This window comes from Sinocyclocheilus grahami, unplaced genomic scaffold (genome assembly GCF_001515645.1).
Source record: "Sinocyclocheilus grahami isolate Dianchi unplaced genomic scaffold, SAMN03320097.WGS_v1.1 scaffold259.1, whole genome shotgun sequence".
Lineage (NCBI taxonomy): Eukaryota > Metazoa > Chordata > Actinopteri > Cypriniformes > Cyprinidae > Sinocyclocheilus > Sinocyclocheilus grahami.
The window spans coordinates 2,656,332-2,676,770 of record NW_015505438.1 but is presented as its reverse complement, the minus strand read 5'-3'; the positions used below and the strand labels follow the sequence as shown (position 1 = coordinate 2,676,770).

General features: G+C 36.1%; 1 protein-coding gene and 1 long non-coding RNA gene across 2 annotated transcripts in view; both read left to right on the top strand.

The window, feature by feature from the left end:
* Positions 1-3,525, top strand: part of bend5 (BEN domain containing 5) — a 48,739-nt gene extending 45,214 nt beyond the window's left edge. The window contains exons 7-8 of the mRNA XM_016290505.1: positions 1,273-1,362; positions 3,415-3,525. The gene's annotated coding sequence lies outside the window, so the exon portion shown is untranslated. The remainder of the gene's footprint in view (positions 1-1,272; positions 1,363-3,414) is intronic.
* Positions 3,526-6,610: 3,085 nt separating this feature from the next.
* Positions 6,611-20,439, top strand: part of LOC107599015 (uncharacterized) — a 32,612-nt gene continuing 18,783 nt past the window's right edge. Inside the window, exons 1-2 of the long non-coding RNA XR_001610628.1 lie at positions 6,611-6,703; positions 18,213-18,365. This is a non-coding gene — a long non-coding RNA (uncharacterized lncRNA). The remainder of the gene's footprint in view (positions 6,704-18,212; positions 18,366-20,439) is intronic.

Here is a 20,439-nt window from a genome sequence, read left to right as displayed (position 1 = left end):
GGAGTTATTATTGCATCCATGATGAAGTACCTAACATAGAATTCATTTAAAAACACAGTAACTTTAAAATCCTATCTGCCAAAAACTAAGAAAGGGCTATAACTTTTAAAAGGTTTATATAGTTTTGTAGCATTTTATAATGTTTGTTAAAGTCCTATTATTATTATTGTTGTTGTTGTTATTGACATTGATATTTATATTAATAAATGGAATTCAGCAAAAATGTACATATGTTTTAAAACATAGGTTTTGTTGTGTTTTTCTAAATACTGTCTGGGAATCATCAGATTCATTTTATTTATTATTTTATTCTATACTTATTCTATTGACAGCATTGAATTTATTCAAACGCAGTGACCTTAACATTTCTATCTGCCAGAAAATCTAAAAGGGACAAAAAAAAGTAGCTTTTAATATATTCCCTAAAGCCTGCTTATAAGGTTTTTCAGGTTTTTGTAAACCAAAACAGTTTAGTTTTACATGAAAGTTTTACCCCTATCTCTGACTGTTTTAATTAAACAGGCTATTTGCTATATCTTTAAGAGTTCTATATATAAATTACCTCTATTATGATTGGCCAACCTCTACATACTAGTATATTTCTTACTGTCTTTAATAACTTTTAATGGCTGTTTCTGAATGACCCATTTTTGCAGCTTAATTTACATAAATGGTCTAAGTGGATGGGGATGGATAATAAACTTCTGCTTTTAGTAAATACTGAGTACATACTGCCTTAAATAAATGCTAATTAGTGGTACATGCTAAGGAAAGCATCTGTATTACTGAGCAACAATTCATCCCGCAGCGTTTTTGATGAAGCTTAACGAAAAGAGGAGTGCTATTCATTTTCTAAGAAATCCAACAAAACTGAAAAAAATCCAATAAACGTACATTGAAAGAGGTCTAGAACATTAGACCTCATCATAGAGACTTCAGGGTGGGCGCTTTTATTAATTTAATATTAAATTGGTGTAGTTAAAGTCTTAACTGAAAAGATGTAGGCGCTTGAGGATCCATGTACGTTTGCCAGCCACAAGATGTTTTTCTCCTGCTCTTGCGATCAGTAGCTCATTGTGTTTTGTCCTCCTGTGGAGTCTTCATTAGCTCTGACATTTCCTATCACTCCTGTCTTTTCATACTGGGTTTCCTGATGCATGTCTGAGGTCTGAAACTCCTGGGCCCAGACATATGGCTCCTGACCACACATACACTGTCCTGCCAAGACCCCTACCTGAGACTAACCTTTCTGCCTTTGTGTGTGTGTTTCAGCCCATCTGAACCAAGAGCGAGAAAAGAGGGTTGTGTTTCTCTCAGCCCGCGTTCACCCTGGAGAATCACCTGCTTCCTTCATCTGTCAGGGTAAGACCTTGTCTCGTCTCGACACACATACGCAGCACGATGATGTCCTGAGATCCTGTAATCTGCTGAAATACAAAACACTGACCAACGATAAGGACGGTTGGCCTCGGTGGGCCTCTGCGATTCATCAGAACGCTTTTCTTTTTGTACTTTAAGTTCGGCACATGGCTTGGCTCCGCTGTGAGTGAAGGTCAACGGATGAACAGAAAAACAGGAGGTCAGGGAGTGTATGGAAGATTAGAGGAAGTGTCAGCTCACCTTCTCTGCATCACTCCTAAATCTGTTTAAAGCCGGCGATGCAAAGACCTTACCCGTCACGGAGCACAACACTTGCTGACACAACAGTCTGACAAAATGCCCAGATTTCAAAAGCAATACCATCAATAACATCAATTCTATAGAAAAAGTCTGCTTTCACTCTGCGTTACAATACAGAGACATGGCTTTCCTGAAAGTGTCTCTGACAAATGATGATACAGTGCAGTCTTTTCACAGGTGGATTATGTTAGAGGTTTCCAAAGCTTAATGTAAAATTATTATCGGCTATCTCTGTTACCCTAAAATGGGGGTCTTCAACAAAGTATGCTGCGGTACTGAAGGAGGTCGGCTAGTTTTTGTTTCAGCTCTAACTAGTTGAATCTCAAACTGAAATGAAAATATGCGTTTGGACAAAAATACAATATCAATTAAATATCAACAAAGCTAAAGCAACATCCAGGAAACCACATGGTGATGAGTTTTACTCATGACCACTCATAATTTCTTGAAAAAAAGGTAAATGTTAAAAGAACAGCAATTATTTGAAATAGAAATGTTTTGTAATATTATAAATGTCTTTGCTGTTACTTTTGATGCATCCATTCTATATTCATTAAAAACAAATACTGACCCTAAACTTTTAAACAGTAGTGCACCGTATTGTTACCTGTGTATATACTGTATATAATAGTCATGACATGTTTCTAAAATCAAAGTATGTAAATATATTAATAATGTACCATACTCAGGTAATTATAGGGCCCTTGAGCTGAAAATGTTTAAAGACCCCTGTCTTAAAATATTTCAAGGAAGTGCTGTGTTAGTGTTAGATGTTGGCCATCAGGCATTGGCAACCACCCACAACACTCACATTTTCTATAATGTTAAATGAAATGTAATTGTTTTTGTTTCATTTACCAAAATTAAGTTGTATTGTTTATATATGTGTATTATAGAACTGTGTATATATATCTGCATGACTTCTGCCGTCTGTCATCCTGCATTATAATTTGCCACTGAAAACAAAACAGTCAGTCTATAACTTCTGTGTGCATCCAAATAATTTAGGACTGTCATTTGATGTGGTTTATAGTGGTTCAATTATTGAGTTCGGCCTTGTTGTAATTCTGAAGAGGGCTTTTACGCTTAGCTGAAGTTCGGTCAGCACGAAGCTTCAAAGTCACCTGCCCTGCCACCTTAATAACACACACACATGCGGATATGCATGAATAAATATAGGAACTTCAAGCAATTAGATAGCATAGCAGTGTGGCCTGCCTCTGTGCCACATTGACTCAATTAGAGAGCTTGTTATGCTTCCATTAGCACTAATGAGCAGGACAGAGTGGGTGAGAGGTTGAGGAAGATGGGGGAATGAGATGGGGTCTGCCCTCTCTCACACACACACTCCTGCGCTCTCTTTCTATGCTTCTTGTTTACCTGTCAGTTATTCGCTTTCAGTACAGGACAAATGGAAGGACAACTGGTGACCGCCACTATCGACATGCCTCACTCTCTGCCATTCTCTCCGTCTGGCCTCTGTCTGTGTCTCGTTCTCATTTTGTAGCTCTAATTAGTATGATCTTTGTTTCTCAAATCTCTCTCTTTCATTCTGTTGTCTGGTCTATTTCATTTGTATTGACTGGAGATGTGTGACTCGGATATCCTTCGCTGGTGTTTTAATGCCATTTGATGTCCAATTATTATTTTGTCTTTTAAACTCAATTTGATATGATAAACTTCTTTTGCGTGTCCTGCGTTATACTTTATTGCATGTATTTGTCTTTCCTGCAGGTGTCATCGACTTTCTGGTCAGCCAGCATCCCATCGCTCAGGTCCTGCGTGATCATGTGATCTTTAAGATCGTTCCCATGCTCAACCCTGACGGCGTGTACCTGGGAAACTACAGGTCAGCTGAAATGAACAATCGTGCACATAATATAATATTTTAAATTGTATTATATTTACATTGTAGTTTTATTGCAACAGGCATATGTTAGTTTCCAGTATCACATAGTAATTTGAATATAATAGATATTTTGTGTATATTATTAGATATATAAATGTTATCATTTATTTATTTATTACATTTTATTTAATGCCATCATTGAAAATATATGTATGGGTCAGAAATATATTTTTTATCAGTTTAATTCATTTTAATTTACTTTTATTCAGCAAGGATGTCATTCAAAGGTGTCAGTAAAGACTTACCTTGTTACAAAAAAAATCTACTTCAAATAAATGCTGTTCTTTTTAAACTTTCTATTCATCAAAGAAGCCTGAAAAAATGTTTCATGGTTTTCACAAAAATATAAAGCAGCACAGCTGTTTTTAACATTGATGATGATAATAATAATAAATGTCTCCTAATCACCAAATCAGCATATTAGAAGGATCATGTGATGCTGAAGTAATGGCTGCTGAAAATTCAGCTTTGACATCACAGTAATAAATTACATGTTCAAACATATTTAAAAAGAAAGCATTTATTTAAAATTATAATAATATTCCACAATATCACTGTTCCTACTGTATTTTATATCAAATAAATGCAGCCTTGGTGAGCATAAGAAATTTATTTCAAAAACACAAATCTTACAGTTATTATTATTATTATTATTATTATTATATTATGTCATCATACTCAAAGCCCCTTATCTGTCAGTATTTTATGATACATTTTACACAAGTGAAGTGAAAGCTTACAAAAGTGAATTGTAATACAACTGTGTGAGTGCAGTGGCCTCTCTACACTAGGACTACAGTTGGTCATGCACGGCAGGTGTTATCTTCACTCCTAATCCCATTATTGGCTTTTATATAATGGTGGCGATCATTTTGAATACATCAGAGGCTCGCTGTGTTTTTCCAAATGCAGCCTTGGTGAGCATAAGAAATTTATTTCAAAAACACAAATCTTACAGTTATTATTATTATTATTATTATTATTATATTATGTCATCATACTCAAAGCCCCTTATCTGTCAGTATTTTATGATACATTTTACACAAGTGAAGTGAAAGCTTACAAAAGTGAATTGTAATACAACTGTGTGAGTGCAGTGGCCTCTCTACACTAGGACTACAGTTGGTCATGCACGGCAGGTGTTATCTTCACTCCTAATCCCATTATTGGCTTTTATATAATGGTGGCGATCATTTTGAATACATCAGAGGCTCGCTGTGTTTTCCCATAGGCCCGCAGAAACTGCGTCAGTGGCTGCCACCTTGTGACGGCTCTCATGAACTACAGAGCTGCAGAGGCGGATCAATGGTTCAGTGGTGGTGACAGGGCTGACATACGACATACGCCACCACTGACCCTTAAAGGTGCTCTCGACAGCAACTTTAACCGATGCTGCCTCAACAAGAGCCATTGAGGTCAATAATTAGAGATCAGATCCATCTCTCTCTCTCCCTCTGTGCTGAATCAGTAGTCTTTTGGTCGAGAGAGAGAGAGAGAAAGCAGGTGCAGGAGGGGACATGGGATCAATCCTTGCTGACTGGGGATTAGTGTTGTTTTGAGAGCAGCAGCATTGACTACAGGTTCAGCTCAAAGTCACAGAGTCTCAGCTGGACGGCCACAGGGACTTAGGCGTCTGTCCATTCCTCACATCAGTCCACTGCCTCAGGGAAAGGAAAATAACAAACAGAGACCTGTGCATGTCCAATGGTGTGGAAGAAGAAAACTCTTAATATTGCCCAAAAAACCAGACGCCACTTTCTGTCTGTAAATGTAGAGCAGTATGGTTGTCTTTAGTGTGTGTCATGATTGCTTTTTAAAGGAATTGTTCACCCAAAAATGAAAATCTGCTGAAAATGTACTCATCCTCAGGCCATCCACGATGTAGATGAGTTAGTTTTTTTTATCAGATTTGGAGAAATTTAGCATTGCATCACTTGCTCACCAATGGATCCTCTGTAGTGAATGGGTGCCGTCAGAATGAGAGTTCAAACAGCCAATAAAAACATCACAATAATGGATTGTGGATTTGCATTTTGTCCAGAAGCAGTGGTTTAAGGTGAAAATGCCTGATGTTTTTTTTTTCTTACAAACACGTACAGTAGCTTTTTATTTCATAAGATGTTAACTGATTGACTGGACTTGTGTGGATTACTTGTGGATTATTGTGATGCTTTAATCAGCTGTTTGAACTCTCATTCTGACGGCACCCATTCACTATAGAGGATCCTTTTGGTGAGAAAGTGATGTAATTTTTCAAAATCTGTTCCAATGAACAAACAAACTCATCTATATCATGGATGGCCTGAGGATAATCAACTCTTAAAATATGTTCATTGAAGTATTACATATACTGTAAATTATTATAGTAGAGCCACAATGAAACTGTGTAAACTTTTAAATCTGAATTCATCTGAAATTAGTAATATGTAATTTAAGTATGTGAACCAACCAGAAACTCTAATGAATGCAAATCTGCTGATTTTGAAATGTTTATGACAGACGCCACAGCGTTCATCCTCACAGCGATTTGATGTTTTTCACCTCTTATTTGCATAATGTTGACTATGTCACAACATTTTACCTCTCCGCTGTCAATCCCACAATGCCCTGCATGAGCCTGCCCCTCATCTCTCTTGCTCGCTCCGCACAAGTGGACATGTACTGTGTGTGTGTTTGTGTGTGTGTGTGTGTGTGTGTGTGATTTCTCTGCAGTTCTGACCACAGAATGTGTGTGGATTTCAATTTGAGCTGATCTGTGATGTTCAAACCCAATAGTAAATGACATGAAAGATTGTGGTCTCACAGCCCTGCCCACATGGAATCTCACTGGTCCAAAGTCTCCTCATAGTTACCTATTAAACATCAAATATGTTTATATTTACTGTGATATTATCACTTTGCACATTATTTTGCTTTCTGTGAGGTCTGCCAAAAAAATGTAAGGTATTGATGTTTTGTCATTGTTTTATTGAGTTGAATGGTTGATTTGTTTGCATTTATTGGTGTTCTCTAATGGGCTTCGATCTGAACCGTCATTGGCAGGACCCTTCCCCTTGGGCCCATCCCACTCTACATGCCGTCAAACAACTCATTGTCCAAATGAACCAAGACCCAGTGAGTATCCACATAGTAAAGCAGAAACTTTTTGGTGAAAAAAAATATATGCTATTGAAATTTCCTTTGATTGTCCTGCCCCAAAAACCAAGGCATTGAGTCGGTGTTGAGCTGGATGCTTAAATAAACCAATTAATGTTTCAATGCACCATTGAAATGCAGTGTATTATATTTTGGGGAAAAGCAGCCTTCACATGGTGCGCTTCTAATTGTCTCTATATATTAAACTAGGTTAGGAGAAAGTATTTTAACATTGAGCTTTAATAAAAACACACACTTACACACTGTATTTGAAGCACAAGGTTGTGTATAGTATGCATTACAACCTGGCCCAGCATATAGGAACGAATGTACTATTCAAAGCAGCTACAACTCAGCATTTTTCTTAATGAGTGTATCTATGTGAGTGTTTGCACTCCCTCTGCTCAGGTGAGTCACCTACACACACTCTCGCTTGTCTTGTCTTTTGTTTGAGAAAGCGCCGCCTCAACTTCCTTTATGTTAATTATAGCAGAAGAGTGAGGCTGTTGGATTAGTGAAGGTCAGATGCTGTCCTGGGAATCGTCTGCCCTTTCCTGCTCTTTCACATCCTGATAAGACCGGCAGGCACACTCAGGAGCGGAGGGCAGTGCCATGCGGCTTAACCTTTCCCCCAGGCCAGACACAATGATCAATGTGTTGCTTCACAGCAGAGTGATCTGCTCATGTCCCTCACATCCCGACAAACGCATACACGTATGCTTCATTACATCGTGTGATTAGATGTGAGGAACGTTCCATAGTAACGTAGTCGCACACTTTCCGTGAGTCCTAAATGGATCCAAACAAGCAGCTTTAAAACTCTTACTTGATTGCTTTGTTTGATTGAGCACCCCAGTCACCATAACCCAAAAGCATTGGTTTAATCGACCAATAGCAGACATAAAGTGTGTTCGGGAAATCTGTCTGAAAATGGTTCAACAGGTTAAAGTCTGTCATTACATAAAAAAGTACAATTATACACAATAACATATATAACAATATAAACAATAACAGTAATATTATTACAATATGTCATGTCGTTCCAAACCCGTAAGACCTTCATTCATCTTCAGAACACAAATTAAGATATTTTTGATGGAATCTGAGAGCTTTCTAACCCTCCATAGACAGCAAGGATATTACCACGATCCATGTCCATGTGGCATCAGAGTAACGGTAATTTGGGGAGAAGAATTGCTGAATAAATTATGTTATTATTGTTTTCTTTGGGCACAAAAAGTATTCTCGTTGCTTTGTAAAATTACGGTTAAACCTCTGATGTCACATGGACTATTTTACTGATGTCCTTGCTACGTTTCTGTGTGTTGATCATGGTAATATCTTTGCTGTCTATGGAGGGTCAGAGAGCTCTCAGATTCCATCAAAAATATCTTAATTTGTGTTCCGAAGATGAAATGTCTCACTGGTCCCATACTTTTGAATGGTGGAAAGAAGAAAAGAAAAGAAAAGAAAAGAAAAGAAAAGAAAAGACAGAGGCAGCTAGTTTAGACAGATGTGTAAGACGCTGGTTTTATGAGGAAAGAGTGTACGTAGGCAGGAGAGAAGGACTCTGGGGAGAGGTAAACATTTCATAGCTCTCTCTGGATCCCTCACTTTGTGTCCTTGTTTCATTCCCTTCTGTCCTTTTAAAGAGATTTAATGGGGTTTTTGGGAAATCATAGTGCCCCTTTCTCTTTTTTGTGTAGTTGTTACTAATAGCAAGCTCACACTAAGTTTGAGTAGTTGCCAGTTTAAGCACATGAAGTCAGAAGTTCACCTATCACTTAGAGGGGTCACCAAGGGAACGTAACTAGGAAAATGTTATTTCCCTTGTATATAATTAGTCATTAAGCTAATGCTTTTATCCAAAGCGACTTGCAGTACACTTATTACAGAAACAATCCACCTGGAGTTTAGTTGCTCAAGGCAGTGTACCAGAAATCCTGACAGCCCTGTGCGAACCACAAGTAGGGATGTCACACAAGCATTGAAATTAACACAATGTTGATATTTTAGGCTACAATAATCCTTTTGGCTTGCTGTGTAGCAGTGTAGATTTAAATGTTGAACCAAACAGTTAATGCAGAACAAGAATGTTCTAAAATGGAGCTGCTTCTCAAATCTTTCCTTTGCTCCACGAAAGCAGTTCGCTTGACAAAATCTGCTCCTGTGTGTAAATATACAGTATATTTGTGACTTCTATGCAGTATAAAAACAGACATGCAAATTTAATCAGAATAATACTATTGATAGATTTCCTGATATCATTTTGATGCAATATTGTTATGTCCATTTTCTGACAAATTAAAGTCATCATCTTAACTGTTGATGTAAATTATACAGGGGACCCCCTAAATTTGTACAGTCCAAAAATTACAATAAAAAAATAGGGCCTAAATTATTATGTATTAATTATGTTTGTGAGTTTTTTTCATAAATACAATACTGTTTATGTAAAAATATTTATGTGTTTTATGGAATTGTTCTGTGAGGATAACTCTCGTTATCATATCACATACTATTTGGACTGCAACTCAAGTAAAATATTAATTTTGTCATGGGGCATCATTTTTATTGGTTCATATGGCTTTTGTATTCATTCTGATGCCTCTTATGCTTGGTTTTAAGATTCATCCCGCTGAGTAATAATCTTGGGAAATCAAGAGAAATTCCAACTTGCAGAATGAGAAGTATGCTTATTGTGAGTTGAGCTCATATGAGCTGCTAATGTCTGTGAGGCAGTTTAGATTTGCATGGAGTTTTGGATTACTTGTGCATTTGTTGATGTTATTCACAATATGGCGTGGAGGGTTTTTGACTGATAAATACATCCCAGTATGCACAACAGAGGAGGAGAGATCAGGATGGGGAAACACTTCCCTCCCCAACATCACACTGAGCATCTCACAGCTATACTGACAAATACATACAAATGCAAACAAGTGCACTCACACATACACATACACATACACATACACATACACATACACATACACATACACATACACATACACATACACATACACAAACACATACACAAATGCAAACACAGACACATTACAAATATGCGTGCCATGCAAGATCTCAAGCCAGACTGGCATTGGCTGTGTTCTCTATGGTTAATCACGTTAGACACAGCACAGATCAAAGCTATGGGATGCCAATCTCTCTGCCAGCCCACAGGCAGGGGGCAGTGCCCCCACTGCCCACTGGCACATTCCACCAATATGGTACACTTTGGTCCATTATTATTTAAATCATTAGAGGCATAACTGCCAAGATATATATAAATATATACAGTGGGGAAAAAAAGTATTTAGTCAGCCACCAATTGTGCAAGTTCTCCCACTTAAAAAGATGAGAGAGGCCTGTAATTTTCATCATAGGTATACCTCAACTATGAGAGACAAAATGAGAAAAAAAATCCAGAAAATCACATTGTGGGATTTTTAAAGAATTTATTTGCAAATTATGGTGGAAAATAAGTATTTGGTCAATAACAAAATTTCATCTCAATACTTTGTTATATACCCTTTGTTGGCAACAATGACAGAGGTCAAACGTTTTCTGTAAGTCTTCACAAGGTTTTCACACACTGTTGCTGGTATTTTGGCCCATTCCTCCATGCAGATCTCCTCTAGAGCAGTAATGTTTTGGGGCTGTCACTGGGCAACACGGATTTTCAACTCCCTCCAAAGATTTTCTATGGGGCTGAGATCTGGAGACTGGCTAGGCCACTACAGGACCTTGAAATGAGGAAGACCGCGCTGAAAACATAAACTGACTATCCGCTGTCCTTCAAAAGTTAAAAGTCGCATATTGGACATTTTCTATATATATATATATATATATATATATACTTTTTTTTTAGAGAGAGAACTATTAGATATGTTTAACAGACTGTTATATTACAAAAATAAAACTAGAATGAAAAGTAATTCGTTTTAAATTTGTCATTAGTTTTAATTAGTTTGTCAGATATCTGTATCTTAAAAAGAAAGAAGCTATTGATAGTCTAATTTTGACCGTATTGTTTTGTTTTGTTGTTTTCAAATCCATTTTAAGTTTCCAGTCGTCAGTATGACGTGATCCTTCAGAAATCATTCTAATATGCTGATTTAGTGCTGCAGAAACATTTCTGTTATATCACAAAAAAAAATAAAACTAGAATGAAAAGTGATTTGTTTTAAGTTTTTAATTAATTTGTTTGTCAGATAGCTGTATCTTAAAAAGAAAGAAAATATATTGAAAACTATTTGATAATATTATTTTGACCCTTCCTACAGATTTTATTATTATTTTATTTTATTTTCCAGTTTTTTTCCTATGATGGCAAAGCTGTATTTTAAGTTTCTAGTCTTCAGGATCACCTGATCCTTCAGGAATTATTCTAATATGCTGATTTGGTGCTCAAGAAATATTTCTAATTATAAATGTTGTAAATGGTAGTGCTGCCGAATATTTTTGTGGAAACTACGATACTTTTTCAGGATTCTTTGACTAAACATAAAAAAAGCGTAATAAATAGATTTATAGAAAAATGTCAAATAGAGATTTTTTACCAATCTTTACTTGTGAATTTAATGCATTGTATGAATTCCTTAATTTCTTAAATATTAATTTGTATATGAATATGACATATGTTAGCATATAATGTATATATGTGTTATGTGTACACACACACACATACAAATGAATATTAATTAATATTGTGTGAGTCCTTGAATCTGACCTGATATTTCACCATTATCAGTACAGTTTATTTCAAATTTTAGTTTTTTTTTTTTTTTTTTTTTAATAAATTTTTTGGTCAATTTTTTTTTTGAATTCAAAAATATTTGGCATCACAGCACAGAACATGCGTCTAAGTGGTTATAATTGTAAAATGTTGGCCTTTTCCACTTTACTTGCCAGAAGATTAATATTGCTTAAATGGAAGGACCCTCTTCCCCCCAATTTTTCTCATTGGATTAAGGACGTCATGCAACATCTTAAACTGTAAAAAATAAGATACTCACTTCAAGGGTCTACCCAGAGATTCTATGCAATCTGGCAACCTTTTCTGTCATTTGTTGAAAAACTCAAGTAGGGAATACAGTCCCAAATTTGTATTTTAAATTTTTATTTTTTTTTTTTTTTTTTTGTAATACATTTTTTGGTCAATTTATTGTTTGAATGCAATAGCAAAATCACACAATTTACATATGGCTAACAGGCTTGAAAAATAATATTTTGAAGGTTAAGCACCTCCTGATTTTTTTTTTAAGAAAATGCATGCTTCCACACAGACACGCTCTCATATTCAACTGCACACAAACTGTAGCATGGATATTAATTAGTCTGCAAGGCTGCGACTGGTTCAACAGCAGGCAGAGTTCACTGCCAAGTCAACACACCAGCTCCCCGTTCCCAGTATGCTAACAAAGACCATGCTAAGCTAACGCATGCTAATCTACAACATGCACTCACCTTTAATTGCACAAATCTTTCTTGGTTAACATGCTATCTTGCATACCTTTCTGAGCCAAATATGCTTAAACCTGTGCTAGCAGAAAGATCACTTTACACCAATTATACAGCACTGCTCAAATTATACCAGTTACTAATATAAAGTTTATTGCATTTCTACAACAACTGATATTGGCAATGACTTTGTATTTGCTTTGAGGATACAGCTATTTTGGTCCTAATTATTCAGTTTATTAATGCTAAGTGTTTTCATTGCCTTTTTTCAGTGGTGTCATTGAAGTTTTTTTGTTTGTGCCAGAAACAAGCCCATATTTAGGTAAATTTTGAACACATCATTGATGTGATTTTGTGTTCAATCCATCTCTTTGAGAACTAAAGTCACCTGAGTGGTTTTTAAACTGAAACAATTCGCCATATTACACTCTCGAGTGAGCAGGTGAGAAAATGACTCAAAGTTAGTGATGCAGGTGTATATAATCTGTCCATGAGCACCAAGTATTTGTTTAGGAAAAATGAAAGAGAGAGAGAGAAAGAAAGAGAGAGGGAAAGAATAAGGAAACAAATGGACCTATCTCCCGCATAAAACGCTGCTTTTCCAGACCATTTATCATGGAGAGAGAGGGATTCTTTTTCATCATGGCCCAGATATCCCCACCAATCTGACAACAGCATTTTGGATAATTTGTTAAAGATGACAAAAGGGCCGGTATTGCCATGGTTCATTTCTGACCTTTTTAATATTAGAAAATTAATTTTCCATCTGAAACAAATGTATTAGATCCTGTCAGACTAGCCAGATGAATATTGCACCTTGAACCCCCCACCCACCCACCCCCCCTCCCTGTGTGTGTGTGATTCTGATAGTGGCAGAAAGCAGTCTTGCGAGAGAAAGAAAGAGAGAGTTGAGACGTCCTCTGGTGTCAGACGCACCTTCCTAAGCGATCGCCGAGATTTACGGGCAATTTACGTCCATCATCACTTCCTGTCCTCCGTCCTTCCATCATCTCACATTCAGTGAATCTCTGAAATATCTGGACTTGTCTTTTTCTCTCTTTCTTTCTCTGTCCCTCTCATGTTTTTAAGCGTATTGCTTATAAGAGAAATCAGGAGCACAGATGAGCTTCTGATGTTTGGTTAGAAATGGTATTTTAATCTTAAGCTTTTTATTTGACTGTTATGTTTCCTAAAAACATGCTAGTTCCACAGTTGCTCCCTCATATAAATAAAAATGGTTATTCTGTATCATCAGTATTTCCTTTCCGTTCTGAATCTCATTGGCAATAATGACTGTTTGGTCGAAATGATGGTTCCACTGACTGGAAAAATCACAACATTTTAGCCACTTCAGAGCAAATATGAAAAAAATATACACTACAGTTCAAATACCATTTACTTTATCAAAAATACAGTGAAAACTATTTGACTGTAAAAGTAGTATTACAGTGAAATAATATTGCAATTTAAAATAACGAGGGCAAAGCTGAATTTTCAGCATTATTATTCCAGTCTTCAGTGTCACAGATCCTTCAGAAATCATTCTAATATGCTGATTTTTGTGCTCAAGAAACATTTGTATTATTATCAGTTTTAAAAACAGCTGTGCTGCTTAATATTTTTTGTCAAAACTGAGATAATTTTGTTAAGGATTCTTTGATGAGTAGTTAAAAAGAACAGAATTTGAAATAGTAACAACTTAAAAATATTTACTTTAACTTTTGATCAATTTCATGTGCCCTTGCTGAATAACAGTATAAATATGACATATTTTATAAATAATATGTATATAAATAAGTGTGTGTGTGTGTGTGTGTGTGTGTGAACATATGAATGTTAACACAACATTCAGAAATATTTATTATATTAGCTATTTTACCCAGCTCGAATTTTAAGCCACATCTGTGTTGTGCTGAAGAGCTGTGTATACCATCTCTAATGAAGGAAGGAGGCTGGAAACTGTTGCACTATGGAGCGCTGCCATTTTCCACCCTGGCAAACATCTGAAAAGCAAGACATAATCTGAACTCTGTCTGATGAGCTGTCTTTTCAAAGATCACGCACACGGACGCCTTCCATCTTTTCCTTTTCTGCTTTCGCTTTGCATGTAATTGTGTGTTTTGACCTCAATCAGAATATTTTCCACATCACAACTGTATTTCAAGTCTTGCATTATCAAAATCTCTTTCTTTTCCCCTCGTCTGCGCGGAGGATGGACAAACTTCTGAGCGAGCAGAATCTGTTGCGTCCTCTCTTCATAGGTATTGCTGATGCCAAGTGCTTTGTGGTTAAATGCATCAGCTTCTAATCCTGCTTAAATCAGCACCATTTCTTAATTCATACAGATAAGCAAAGCATTTATGGGCCTTAACAGCCCAGACTAATTACTATTCCTTAGATAAGTGCTCGTCCGACTAAATTCTTTTGACCTTCCATTTCTACTCAAAGGAACAGATAGACGTTTGCCTGCTATCCTCACATGCAAAAAATGTGATGAGCGTTAAGTTCCTTTTTTTTTTTTATATGTACTTGAATATTCAACACGTCAACACTCAAATTATGCTCTATTTTCATATTCCTAATTTCTTAATTGCCCTTAATTGCTTAATTACATATTCAAATGAACATATCTGGAGGTCAGAGACACATGCTAATTGAACAATCAATCAGCGTTAAGCTAGCGGAGTATTGTCCACCTTTGATTGACAGCACATTAAGAGTGTGTGATTGGCTGTCTGTTTGTTGACATTGAGGACTGTAGATGGTGACTGTACTTTTCTGTCATGAACCTCCTTGATATTGCATAAAGGAAAATCAAGTCGTAATTTCGAGATGGATGTAATTTTCACCTTGAAAATTATATTTTTATACCAAAGGAACAGATCAGTCATTCTTACTATAATATAATACTCATTTATTTAACTCTATAAATGAGTATTATATTATAGTAATAGGGATATTACTCACTTGACAGTTTTTGAATATGGAAATTATATTTATTTTATTACAATATCAGTATTACAACAGATCGGAATACTCAGAATTCATATTTATTTTATTTCCCTAACAGTATTAGAATTGCATGATCATTGAGGTAAATTACACAATGATTATATTTAGGCTATTTATTTATTTAGATAGTGTATAATATTTCATAATATTATTTAAATATTATGTAATTATTTAAATAGTAGTTGCTATTTTGTCAGATCCCCAATTTCTATACACCTGTAAACAGAAAAATGGCTAATTATATACCATTACAGTAGTTATTAATATTTTGAATTTGTTGTTATTTTTACATGTTAAAAATATGTAAAAGATGATTCACCCCAAAAAATGTAAATTCTGCTATCATTTATTCACCCTCAAGTACTTGCATGAACTTTCCCTTTTAGTGTACATTTAAAAATTTAGTTTATGTTTTTGTCTTATGTATTTCTGTATAGCTTTAAATGTTTCATCTAATATTTATATTCTATTTAAATTATTAAAATATTTTAAACTAGTTTAATTTTAATGTTATTTAACTATTTTTAATAACAACACTGATTTATCAACAGAAATATTCCATACACTTCATATTTTTATTCTGTGTAAAGTTATAATATTATTTTAATGAATCCATTTTTTTTTTCATGTCCTCAAATTCATTTTCATCTTAGTCTTTTATAAAATCTATTTAACAAACAACTTCCTTAGTTTTTTAAAGGTACTACATAAGAGGAATGACCCAGGTATGAAAGTCTTCCTTTTTTGCATTTTACTTTTCATTTCATTTGACTTCCAAGAGCTCAGCACCATGACAGAAGGCACCTGGTCCCAGATCAGTGTTGAAAGGTTACTTCTAACCCGGAGGTAGAGAACAGCTCTTGCAGAGCGGAGCATTTCATTTCCACTCTTAATTATGTTGTTAACAGTGCAAAATGAGCCAACGGTCCTTGCTCAAGGAACACAGCACTTCACGCATACATTGCCATTACACAGCGTGTGATCTTAAGCATCTCTTTGAGCGAGAGAAAAGGTCATAAATGTGTGTGTGAACGTGTATTCATGTGAGCAAAGTCAACGGCCCCACCCCGACTTTGTAATGCACGGCGAGTATGTGGGCGATTAGACAGTTACCCGCCTCTACTGCACACTGGGAACCCCTTGAAGGAGCTGATGGAGCTACCTTAACAGTGACCAGTGCCTCTCTCTCTCTCTCTCTCGTTTTCCCTCCTCCTCTTTTTTTTTTCTGTGTGTTGTTCTCCCTCTTCCTTGCGGGCTCCATCCATCAGACTGGCATGCGTGCAGCCGCCCCGCTCTCAGCCACCATATTTCACTGCCTGCCATCAGAGGCCTGACAGCCCTGCGCTCACTAGGAAATTGCTTTGGCTGTGAGCGGAATTTCAAGCACCGGGTGCTGCCCGTTCTCTCCCCCCGCTCGCATCTCTTTCTCTCTTTCTCTCTCTCTCTCTCGGTCTTTGACTCCTGATGTTTCTCTTTCTCTCTCGCTCTCTCTTCCTTACTTCTGCTTTACCTCCCTCTCCCGACGACCCGCGGGATTCGAGGTGCGCTTCGGAATGCGTAATGAAGAAAGAAAAGGCTTGGCGTAGATGGAGAGAGCGCGGGAGGGGGTCAAAGGGTAGAGGAGTGGGCCCTATTATGCCTGCATCAGATGCTTACAATGTACACAACGGATGGAGAGAGATAGGCAGCCTCAAACAAAATGGCCATTACTTTGTTGCCGTATAGATACGTGGAGCATGATGCTCCTTTTGATGCCTTGTCACCGAAGCGCCGTGACTCACTCTTTCTCTCTCACCCACACACGCGGCGACGAGGCGCATCAAACGGCAGCCCTCCGCGTGGTGACACCTCGTTCTGCTCGACAGCGTGATCCTTAACCACAAAACCACACACAAGTGTCTCTCTCATCATCTTGCCAAGTGCAAGCTTAATGATGTGGCAGCCATGATGGAGCGGCAGTTTCCTGCACTGCAGTGCTGTTAGACTGTAACTGAGACAACACAGAGCCAAAATGGCATGTGGGAGGCTTGAGAGGGGGCGTATCTGAAGGATTGTCCACCGTTTGAACACTCTAAAAGCTTTTTTGAGGATGTAAACACTTTTCACGTCTTTTTATACTGCTTTCGCAGAAGTACATGCATGTTTTCGGTCTTCTTTGTTGAGATGTTTCTTTCTGGTGACACTTTGCCATTTGTTTCCAAATTGAATTTCTGCTCTGTGAGTTTTTTTTGCTGACAAATATTATTGTATGTGTTTCCCGGTCCACATTAATCATTTATTCTGCATTAAACGGCTGAAGTCCGGGCCGCGGTTGAGGTAGTGAGGCGTGCCTGCTTCGCTTGCTGACTCAAGAACATGAATTGATCCCTCTAAACTATATGGCAGTTGTGACAGCTGTTCTATAAAACACCCAGGAGTGTTGTTGCTCTTTCACAGGACCATGATGAATAATGCTGTGCTTATTTTTGCACTCGGAGCATTGGTGATGTGAAACCACAGCATAGTTTGATAGTTTAATATTTAAGATGTTTGCTTGCTCTGTTTTTCTATGGGCAGTCAATCACTTGCTGTCTGTGTTAACTGGAAAAATGAACATTTTGTCATCATTTACTCAACTTCATGTCATTCCAATGACTTTCTTCCATCCATGGAGCACAAAATGGGGATCTTTAGAAGCCTGGCTGCATTTATTTGATCAAAAATACAGTATAAGTAATCTTTTTTTTAAACAAAATTTTCCTATTGTAATATTTAAAAAAAAAACATCATTACTCTTTTTTGAGACATTTTTCAGGATTCTTTAAAATATTTAAAGTAAAAAAAAAACAATTTATTTGCAATTGAAGTTGCAGTTAAAACAATCCTTATCTTTTTTTATAAAGATTTTTTTTCTCTTGTTGATAATGGTGAGTTATTTTAAATACTGTTCACATGATGTGTTCTGCCTGTTCATCTTTCCACTTGTCTGTCTGATCTCTCTCAATCATTGTGTCTCTCTCCATGTGATTTACAGAAAGTGAGTTTGGAGTTCTACATCGACGTGCACGCCCACTCCACCATGATGAATGGCTTCATGTATGGTAATGTCTTTGAGGAAGAGGAGAGAGGGCAGAGACAGGCCGTTTTTCCTCGACTTCTGTGTCAAAACGCGCCTGACTTCTCTCTTGTAAGTCTAATGGGTATGACCATGGTAACTTTTAGTGCTCTTTTGTTTGTAAAACACAAAGAAGACCCTCAAAATGCTGTAAGGTTGCTTATTTGTTGGTCTGTTTTAGTTATATTTACTCCTATTTAGACTTTTTAGACTTTATGCTACTTTCATGTACTGTATATGGGCCATTCTACAGAATTGGTCCAAAGTCAAGAGTTGGAAACGTCTTGAAAAAATTGTCTTTTTCCAATTAGTATGTATGCAAATTGTATAATATCCAAGGTACACATTTCTAGTAATTGTGTAGTTAACTCTCATATTGTATTTTTTGAAAGTTTTGGAATATCTGTCCTCTCCCCAAATTTGTCACTACCGGAACACAGTAATAACAATTTAATTAGAAGGGTTATATTGACCTATTAAGATTTTGCTTACATCTACATTGTAAATATATGTTTTTGCTATTTTATTTTTCAGGTAAATCAATAACAGTTACATTTTTAACAATATTTCAAGTGTAATGTATGAACTTTGTTGTATTTTGAATTAAGTTTTTCTTTGCAAAAGGCAAAAAGTTGATCGTACTGATTTCAAAGTTAGGGATTCGTTAGTTTGAATATACATTGAACCAAAAACTCTCATAACATTTTAGTTGATAATTCAGTATACTTTATTTTTGACAAAACATCCCAAGTTTTGGTAGTGACTGCACATTTTTGTTAGAGACGGTAATGCTTTGGTAGCCACCATATCACATTACAGAATTTTAACTTGCATACTAAAACATACTAAAATAAAATAAAAATTGCATAACTGTACAAAAATTTTGTTTATTTCCCCAAAATATGAGGATTGTGTGTTCCCTTTTGTCAGTACTGAAACAATGATGACATGTTTCGGTAGTGACCATTTTAGATACTTTTGAACCTAGTTCAAAGATGCTAATCAGCACATGGTTATCTAGCACAGTTCAGAACAGTGGTACACATGTAAAAACTAAATGTTACGGAATAACTCCCAAAAAAGTGTGCTTATTTGCAAAAAAAAAAATGTGTTCTGTAGTGACATTCCTTAAAGTAAAACACAGATTTTTCAGACTTTTGATCACATTTACCTCAAAATAATGGAACCCATCTACTCACACCTTGTAGCTATGAGAGAGGGGGACACAGGAATTTTTCCTGATCATAAATTTAGGGGTGTAGTTAAAATCAGTCTCGGCCAATGGAATAAAACATACACTGTTTCGGTAGTGACATAAAAAAATGCGGGACACATTTTTTACATAAAATTTCATAATTTACAAAGAAAATATAAAATAAATATATTTTTTGAACTTCACTTTTTAAAAGAATCAAAAAGATACTTTTAAAAAAACAACAATGGAAAAAATTTTTTTTTGTTTTTTGTTGTCTGTATTCAGAAGGATTGTTTGGATGGATGTGTCTTCCAGCTCATTGCATCCCTTCCACTCTTTCAACATTCTTCTTTCTTGTTCTATTCATCTGGGCTCAATTATAGTTTCCAGAGGCTGTTTCTATCTTTGGCCTCATCATTGTGATCATGGTGTTGTGATTAAAAGCAAATAGATGAATGAAAAAAGCAAAGATTGATAGTAGATTAATAGATAAACTTCTGAATTATATATAAAAAAAATAGTATAAATAAAAAATGAATGGACAGATGGATGAATGGATGGATACAAAATGTATAAATTAATATGGATGGATAGATAATAGAAGGATGAACAGATTGAGTTATAAATTGATTGATAAATGTATTGATGCTATGTGTTTGAATGGATTGATAGATAAATTGGATATACAGAAAATGGAGAAAGTGATTACATATGTATAGATAGACATAATGATGGATGGATGGATGGATGGATGGCAGATCGATAGGTAAGAAGATGGGTTGAAATATGGGTAGATAGATGGTAGATAGGAAGATGGGATGAATAGGAATTTGGGTGGATAGATGGTTAGAAATATGAGTATAGATAGATAGATAGATAGATAGATAGATAGATAGATAGATAGATAGATAGATAGAGGGATAGAGGGATAGATGGATGGATAGATGGATA